Source organism: Macaca nemestrina, chromosome 6 (assembly GCF_043159975.1).
Source record: "Macaca nemestrina isolate mMacNem1 chromosome 6, mMacNem.hap1, whole genome shotgun sequence".
Lineage (NCBI taxonomy): Eukaryota > Metazoa > Chordata > Mammalia > Primates > Cercopithecidae > Macaca > Macaca nemestrina.
This window is the reverse complement of record NC_092130.1, coordinates 61,238,568-61,248,093: the sequence shown is the minus strand read 5'-3', so window position 1 is coordinate 61,248,093 and position 9,526 is coordinate 61,238,568. Positions and strand designations below refer to the sequence as shown.

General features: G+C 39.1%; 1 non-coding gene and 2 pseudogenes across 1 annotated transcript; all 3 read left to right on the top strand.

The window, feature by feature from the left end:
• Positions 1–4,670: 4,670 nt before the first annotated feature.
• On the top strand, positions 4,671–4,774 carry LOC112423377 (U6 spliceosomal RNA). The gene has a single exon (XR_003013851.2). It is a non-coding gene; the product is annotated as a U6 spliceosomal RNA (small nuclear RNA).
• Positions 4,775–5,076: 302 nt separating this feature from the next.
• On the top strand, positions 5,077–7,668 carry LOC105500022 (N-acylneuraminate-9-phosphatase pseudogene; annotated as a pseudogene).
• Positions 7,669–8,576: 908 nt separating this feature from the next.
• Positions 8,577–9,140, top strand: LOC105500021 (cation channel sperm-associated protein 2 pseudogene; annotated as a pseudogene).
• The last annotated feature ends 386 nt before the right edge of the window (positions 9,141–9,526 follow it).

Below are 9,526 nucleotides of genomic sequence, written 5' to 3'. Positions count from 1 at the left end.
TCTATCTTGGTGAATACAGGGATTATTTTTTAAAGCACTTTATTTGCTTGGATTTGTTTGTTTCACCAATCAGTTTTATAACAGGATATATATAATATTATGTAATTATATATTATATATTATATAAATTTATATATTATATGTAATATAAATTTATATATATATATATTTTTTAGGCAGCGTCTCACTCTGTCACCTAGGCTGGAGTGCAGTGGCTTGATTTCCTCTGCGGTCAAGCCATTCTCCTGCCTCAGCCTCCTGAGTAGCTGGGACTATAGGTGCACACCACCATGCCCAGCTAATTTTTGTATTTTTAGTAGAGACAGGGTTTCATCATGTTGGCCGGGTTGGTCTTGAACTCCTGACCTCAAGTTATCTGCCTGCCTTGGCCTCCCAAAGTGCTGGGATTACAGGCGTGAGTCACCACACCCAGCCAATTTTATATTTTGAATTAAATATTCCTACTGGGAGTTAAATAATTAAAATTTTAAAACCAAATTCTGATGACTAGGAATTTAACTTAACTATCTGAATGAAATACAAATTAACTCCATTACTAGAATCATCTAATTCTCAAACAAGAATGGAATTTAAAGATTGCGTAGCACAGTAATCCTCTAGCCTGGCTCACATTGGAATCACGTGAGGAACCCCCAGGCCAATTAAATTAGAACCTGGTATGGGGGAAACTTGCAGGCATCAGTACTCCTAGGAAATCTGTCTTGTAGCTTGAATTGGAAACCACTGATGTAATCTAAGATTTTACTTCTACGGATGAGAAAGCTAAAACTCAGAGAGGAAAATGACCAGGTAGAAAATTCAAGCCTCCTGACTTCAAACCTACTGAGTTTTCTACTCCACAGATTGTTCTCCATCTTTGAGGTGTTTGAAGGTTTCTCTAGAGCATTCATAACTGTTCATAAAGTTCTAGGTTCTACCTCAAACCTAATGAAACAGAATTTGTCACTCCTTAGGTAATCCAGATGAGCACCAAAGTTGAGAACCATTGCAAGTTACCTAAAGTGATGAGGTTTTTATCATATGAAAACAATATAACTTACATTTCTCTCTTCCATTTTTTAAATTGATGGCTCTTTGTTTTTGTTAGATTACATATTGCTACTGTTTTTTAATGTACCACAATCCAATTTGGGGGACATTTTCAACACAGCAGTAATTCATTACAACAACCATTCTTCTTTCCTTTGTTTTTCCTCCCCTTTTGTAGTCCTAAATTCTACAAGATGTTGAACTGAGGCAGTAAGTAATTGAACTGGAAAAATATGATGCAAAATGATTAAAACTAGAATGTCTAAATAGCTACAAAGGCCTTGGCAGATATAATTGTTTAATTAGTCTAGAAAAATATAATTTAATTAATAGTTCAGTAAGTCTTAGCAAGAAGAACATTTATTGAAAACTTTCGCCGGACACAGTGGCTCATGCCTGTAATCCCAGCACTTTGGGAGGCCGAGGCGGGTGAATCACGAGGTCAGGAGATCGAGACCATCTTGGCTAACATGGTGAAACCCCGTCTCTACTAAAAAAAATACAAAAATTAGCCGGGTATAGTGGCGGGCACCTGTAGTCCTAGCTACGCGGGAGGCTGAGGCAGGAGAATGGCGTGAGCCCAGGCGGCAGAGCTTGCAGTGAGCCGAGATCATGCCACTGCACTCCAGCCTGGGTGACAGAGCGAGACTCCGTCTCCAAAAAAAACAAAAAACAAAAAAACTCTCCATTTGTCAGGCACTATACTAACCACTTTACATGTAATCCTAAGACTATCTCATAATCTCAGGATTAACCCTATAAGGTAAATATTATGTTTACCTCTACAAAGAAAAAGACTAAAGAACAGAGAGGTTAAGTAACACCAGGCACAGTGGCTCACACCCGTAATCCCAGCACTTTGGGAGCCAAGGCAGGAGGACCACTAGAGGCCAGGAGTTTGAGACCAGCCTGGCCAACATGGCAAAACCCAGTCTCTACTAAAACTACAAAAATTATCCGGGTGTGATGGCAGGCACCTGTAATCCCAGCTACTCAGGAGGCTGAGGCAGGATAATTGCTTGAACCTGGAAGGTGGAGGTTGCAGTGAGCCGAGATCTTGCCACTGCACTCCAGCCTGAGCGACAGAGCAAGACTTCATCTCAAAAAAAAAAAAAAAAAAAAAAAAAAAAAAAAAAAAAAAAAAGAGAGATTAAGTACCTTGGTCACGGTCACACAATAGTAACTTTCAGAATTTATAAATTGGAATCATTAACAAAGATGTCCAATGCCAAGGAACTTGTCTGTCTCCTTAAAAGCACTGAATAGACACAAATAGTTCTAGAAGTTAGTAGTATTGAGTACAAAGAAGAACTGCTGAGAAGGCACTGAGCTACTTTCATTTCCTATACTTTATATTAACTCAATTTTTCAAGAATTCTGGCTCTCCTCATGATTTTCTGGAAATTTTAGCTTCAAAACTTGACACAGGAACAAAATAGAAGCCCTGAATAGACCAATACCATGAAAAATGTGTCAAAGAACTGCCTCCAGTATACTCTAGGCTCAAGTAATTCTGCAAATGCATAATTTCAAACATTAAAAGATTAAATGTGATTAAAACTGTCTTGGAAACATGGAAAGCTATTTAGTTATTTATTTTATTTTATTTTATTTTATTTTTGAGGCAGAGTCTCACTCTATCACCCAGGCTGGAGTACAGTGTCATGATGACGGCTCACTGCAGCCTTAAATTCCTGGATTCAAGTGATCCTTCTGCCTCAGCCTACCAAAGTGCTGGGAGTACAGGCATGAGCCACCATGCCTAGCTCAGATCTTGGTTTCTAATATACTGAAATATATTAGTTTATATTTAATGCTGCTTAATTAAAGGAACAAGGGTTCTTTGGAGAAATGGTCAATTCTAAAAATGGGACAGGAAATAAACAAGATAAGGCTTGAGAATCTTGTAGTGCCAGAAAGTAAGAAAGTATAAAAATAAAGATAATTTTAAATAATTCGTAAGCATAATGATGGAGGTACATCAAAGGGACAGAGAAGCCAATGGAAAGAGCTCCCAGTGACCAATGCTGGAACAATTTGAGCCACAAAATGGCTTAATAAATACTGAGTCTGGGCACAGTGGCTCATGCCAGCACTTTGGGAAACCAAGGTAGGAGAATTGCTTGAGCCTGTGTTCCAGACCAGCCTGGGAAACATAGTGAGACCTTGTCTCTACAAAAAATTTTAAAAATTAGCTGGGTATAATAGCATGCACCTGTAGTCCCAGCTACTTGGGAGGCTGAGGTGGGGGGATTGCTTGAGCCCAGGAGGTTGAGGCTGCAGGGAGCCATGATTGCACCAGTGTACTCCGGTCTGAGCAAGACCCTGTCTCAAAGAAAAAAAAAAATGGAAAAATTGGATTATAACCCAATGTGTAAAATGAAAACCCATGAGTTTATAGTGATATAAATAAATAATTGAATAAATAAATGTGGGAGGAAAAACAAACCTCCCATGCAGAAGAATCCCAAGTAATTTATGTAGGTCCTCCATTCTCAAGGAGGGGGAACATAATTCCTCACTCCCTAAGAGTGGTCTGTGCATGGTAACTTTCTTCCAAAGAATACAGAATGGAAAGGGGGTGGGAAGAGAGTAATTTTTCAGTGGAAAAATTTGACAAACACTAACTCATGGTCAACATGAGCACTATAAGTCATGATGGTAGTGTGTGCCCTTGTACCATGTGATGAAAATGGCAATTGGTCTCTGTGGTCTTACTTCCAAAACCCATAACCCCAGTCTAATTATGAGAAAAACACCAGACAAATCCCAATTGTGGGGTATTCTATAAATTATCTTATCACTACTGCTCAAAACTGTCAAGGTTATTAAGAACAAAGCAAAACAAAAGTCTGAGAAACCATCACAAACAAGAGAAGCCAAAGAACACATGATTAGCAAATACAATGTGGTACCTTGGATGGAATCCTGGAACAGAAAGAGGACATTAGGTAAAAACAAAGGACAACTGAATAAAGTATGGATTTTAGTTAACAATAATGTATTAATATTGGCTCATAAATTATGATAAATGTACAAGACTAACTTAAGATGTTTATAATAGAGAAACTGGATACTGGATATGTAGTAACTTTCTGTACTACACAATTTTTCTGCAAATCTAAAACCAATCTGAAAAATATTTATAGTTTTAAAAAAGATAATTGTAGGCAGTTAAAACATAAACTAAAACAAAAATTAGCCGGGCGCGGTGGCTCAAGCCTGTAATCCCAGCACTTTGGGAGGCCGAGACGGGTGGATCACGAGGTCAGGAGATCGAGACCATCCTGGCTAACACGGTGAAACCCCGTCTCTACTAAAAAATACAAAAAACTAGCCGGGCGCGGTGGCGGGCGCCTGTAGTCCCAGCTACTCCGGAGGCTGAGGCAGGAGAATGGCGTGAACCCGGGAGGCGGAGCTTGCAGTGAGCTGAGATCCGGCCACTGCACTCCAGCCTGGGCTACAGAGCGAGACTCCGTCTCAAAAAAAATAAATAAATAAAATTAAAAAAAAAATAAAACAAAAATTATCTTCCATAATAGAAACATGAAATACTTAGGACTAATCCTAATAGGAAATTAATAAGACCTATGGGATGAAAAGACATAAAACTTCAGAGTGTGCTCGCTTCAGCAGCACATATACTAAAATTGGAATGATACAGAGATTAACATGGCCCCTGCACAAGGATGACATGAAGGAATTAAAAATTAAAAAAAAGAAAAACCAACTTCACTAAGTGATGTGAACATTTTTAATAACTAAAGTGTATAGCATTTGCCTCTATAGAAAACTGAATATCACTACCACGTTGTTTCTTCCCAAACTATATAATGTTAATTCAATCCTAAAAGGGGTTTATTCACTGCTGGTGAAAATGTAAAATGATAGTACTATGGCAGTTTCTTAGGATTCAAATATATACCTACCTTTGGACCCAGCCCTTTTACTCCTCTTCAAAAGAAATGAAAATACATGTTCACACAAACACTTGTAATTAAATGTTCATAGTAATTTTATTTGCAATATCCCTCTCAGTGGGGGCTGCTACAATAAAAATACCATATACTGCAGAAATTTATTCCTCACAGTTTTGGAGGATGGGAAGTCTAAGATTAAGCCACAGGTAGATTCAGTTTTTGGTGAGGTCCCACTTCCTGGTTCATAGACAGATGGCCATCTTTTCATTGTTTCTTCACACAACAGAAGAGGCAGAGGAACTCTCTGAAGCCTTTTTTATAAGGACAGTAATCCTATTCATGAGGCCTCCAGCCATATGACCTATGATCTCCAAAGGTCTCACCTCCCAACAACCATATGACCTATCATCTCCCAAAGGCCCCCACTCCAAACACCGTCACATTGGGGATTAGTTTTCAACATATGAATCTTGGGAAGACACAAACATTCAGCTTATAGCCATCTTAAAACTGGGGGAAAAATCAGAAATATTCATCAGTAGATCAGTGGATAAAGAATATGGTATATCTATACAACTGGAATAATACCCAATAACAAAAGAGGAATTAACTACTAATAACTGCAACAATATTGTTGAATCTCAAAATCGTTGTGCTGAGTGAAAGAAGCCAGACACACCATATAATTCCACACATAAAAAGTTCTAGACAATGCAAACTAGCATACACTGACAGAGAACAGATCAGTGGTTGCATAGAGCCAAGGGCAGAAGTGGGGTTATATGCAAAGTGGCTCCAGAAAACAGAGGTGACAGAAATGTTCCATACATTGTGTAATACAAGTTTCACAGGGGTTATACATCTGTCAAATATCGCCAAATTTTACCTTTTAAATATATGCAAGTTATACATACATTTGTATGTATGTAAGTTATACCTCCAAAAAGTTTTTTAAAAACCTAAATCAGGTGGGGGCCAGAGATGGCAAAATAATTTTTTCTTATTTGAGAATAGGAAAGAAAAAAATTTTATAAAAGGTAACGAGTGGGTCCTGTCAAATGAAAAGCAAATCCAGATTTAGTAAGGACACACTTTGCTGGAAGGATTATTATAAGAGAAAAAGGGTCTCTTTCAATAGGAGAAGGAGAGCTATTGCAATAATAGGAACTATTTGACCATAATACCTGCAAGCTTCTCAAGAGTTAGGTGAAAAGAGGTTTTCTCTTACAGAGAGGAGTAAACTAGATTAGAAAGATTTGGATGTGGGCAAGTGGGATAAGAGAATGGGGTTAAAGAATGTTTTCCCCTGAAGTCAGCCTTCTCTCCAGAGCTGCTGTTGAAGAGGGGTTACATGCTGACTCAGACTGAGGATGGGCCAAGGTTCAAGGACCTGGGGAATAGACAGAATAACTTAACCAAAGTGTGATTAACAAGCATTTTGTTCCCACTGATCATTAGTACAAACAAGTTTAGTTAATCATTTATGAGGCAAAGAGTGGGAATTTGGAGTCTGTTTCTGGCCTTGTCATAGGTGAACAAGGCAGTATACACGAGTTTTATCTAAATTATATGGGAAAAGGTGCTTCTTTTCAGCAAGGCCTTTCTGAAACACAAAAGGGTGGGGGATTTCTCCATCTTTGCTCTTTTCCAGGAGCACAGAACTTAGGTAAAATTCAACACTGTCAGTTTCTTCTAGACAAGGCTTCCATGTTGCACAATTCTAGAGGGCATTTTATTCTTTCCCAGATAGGCATATAAAGATATGGTAATTAAGACTAATCAATTTAAAAAAAATAGATAACTCTTGAAGAGAATTTATTACAGTACACAGAACAACCTAAAACATGATTTAAAAAAATTTAATACCCATCAATGAAAAAAAATCACATATTATTAAAAGTATGACATTGCCGGGATGCCCGCTTCACATGTGCAAGGGTGACAGGAGCCATGGGGGCTACGGGGATGAGCCACATGCTGGCCTCTTTCTTTGACCTAGACAACATGCTCATCGACATGGCCGGGGCAAGCAGGAGAGACCTGTCGGAGGTGTTAAAGTTCTTACAACCAAAATATAATTCTAAGAAAAGGCTGAAATCATCTGTGATAAAATTCAAGTTGAACTCAGGAAGGAATGTTTTCATCCTTACAGTACATGCATTACTGATCTAAGGACTTCAATTGGGAAGAAGCAATCCAGGAAACAAAAGATGGTGCCGCGAATAGAAAATTAACTGAAGAATGTCACTTCCTTGGGAAATCTACATGTTTACAGCTTATGACACTAGCAGAAAATATCAAAGTCATGCTCTCCGAACTTCGAAAGGAGGCCCGCCTACTTTTATTAAGGAATGGGGACAGACAGACCCAGAGAGAGAAGATTGAGGCTTGTGCCTGTCAGTCGTATTTCCACACTATTGGAGGTGGAGAGTAGAGAGAGAAGCCAGCACCATCCATATTTTATTACTGCTGCAGTCTTCTCAAAGTACAACCTGGGGACTGTGTGACAGTCAGTAACACATTAGAAACCGACGTCCAAGGAGGCCTCAGTGCAGGATTGAAAGCAATGGTCTGGATCAATAAAAATAGAACAGTGCCACTGAAGTCTTCCCCGGTTCTGCATTACATGGTTTCTTCTGTGCTGGAGTTACCTGCTCTCTTACAAAGTATACACCACAAAGTCAGTACGTCCAGTTAAAGCACATAAAAGGGCATGATTATAAACTTTAGAATCAATTTGCAGAGTTTGAACTAAGAAAAGTTAGGGCATTCCACTTACTATGGTCCAGAATAACTGTACTTATGATTTAATGATGAATATTGCAAAGGTCCTCCCAACCCTATTGCTTTTAAGTTTTAACAAACAACCATTGACTGGTATTTACATCTGAAAATTCAGATTGCATTAATAGAAAGTAGTATAGCCCAGAAAATTTGAGGAAATATATTATTTGTTAGTCTGTAACAGATTTTTAAAATAATTTTATTAATCTTTTAGTATCTTGGCTGCATGATACCAAGCAGGCTAGCTTACACATGGATGCACAAATGCCAAGTTTATCTTCTGGCTTAAAAATACATATTTTTTAAAAATAGATTTTCTAAAACACATAATAGATTTATCACAGCAACTGAATCTGGTTAATATGAAATAAGTTCTAAGTCACATGCAAATCAAGGTATTTCATCATGAAATTATTTTGCATGTTTTTAAAACATAAAACATAATTTTGCCTACTTTGGAGGTATACTTCCTTTTCTATTATGAATCTGATTTTTTGTCATGACCTTTTTTTTTTTTTAGAGGAGGACACAATTTTTTTTTTCTGGTGTGTGATAGATTTCTCCAGTTAAAAAAAAAAAAAAAGAAAAAAAAAAAACTTAAAATCTACACATGGTCGGCTGGGCGGAGTGAGGCGGCTCACCTGAGCGTGGCTGGGCCCAATCCTGGGCTAGGGCTTGGGCTGGGAATGGGGTGCAGTGAGGCTGGGGGCCGGCTCTGAGCTCATCCTGCGTGTGGGAAGCGGGGCTCAGGGGGTGCCAGAGCTGGAGGCGGAAGCGTGAAGCTAGCACTGAGTGGACCAAGAGAACCTGGGCTGAGCAGACATGGCCAGTTATCACCAAGAAGGGCAGATGCAGCTGCCCCTAGTTGACGCCATTGGTTCATGTCTCATCGATACTTTCTCATCTAGCATTTGCAAGGCTTGAGTCAAGCTGTGCCGTGGCACGCTATCAGCGAGTTACTTGATCCTTCCCGCCAGAAGAAACTTATGTTGGGAAATCAACACCAGCTAGTGTGCTTCTCTGTAAAGGCTCAACGTATACGACAGATTTCACATGCGCAGAGGCTGTTGAGCAGGCTTCATGTGCGCTGCAGTCAGAGGTCACCTCTTTCTTTGTGGATCAGATGGGTCCTTGGGTGTCCTCTCTTCACAAACTTCATCATCTTCCTCATCTTTTTGAATACGATCGTATTGATAGTTGAAATAGAATTGCTGGAATCCGCAAATACCTAACTGTGGCCATTGAAGCTGACCTTGGAGGTGGTAACTTGGTTATCTTGTTTATTTTCATCCTGGTGATCCTTCTTATGTGGCTATCCAGCTTTTCCCTTTTCTGGAAGAGTGGAATGTCTTTAACTTTGTTGTTACCATGTTGTGCAGGCACTGATGAACTTGGAAGACAAGTAAAGCGATGGATGGCTTCAATATCCTTGGGTCCAGCAAAAGATAATGAAGGGAATTGTTGGAAATAAAGAATTCAAAACATAAATGTCTGTTCAGATAGAAAAATAATCTACAGATGGTCCTTCTTTCTCACCTGTGCACAGTGAGCTTGTAGCTTCCCTGTAGTCTTTACCTCTCAAGGAAATGTTTTTACTATCTTTTCCTAGACACACAATGGGGTTGAGGGAGCTAGGCTGTCTTGCTGGAGAGAAGTGCAAGCCACATGGCACCAAAGGTCTTTTTTTCTTCAGCGTATTCATAAAAGCAAAATGTCTTTGGTGCAGCCTAACCATGCGGCCCCCCTTCTGTTCTCTACTGACAGTGGTTTCA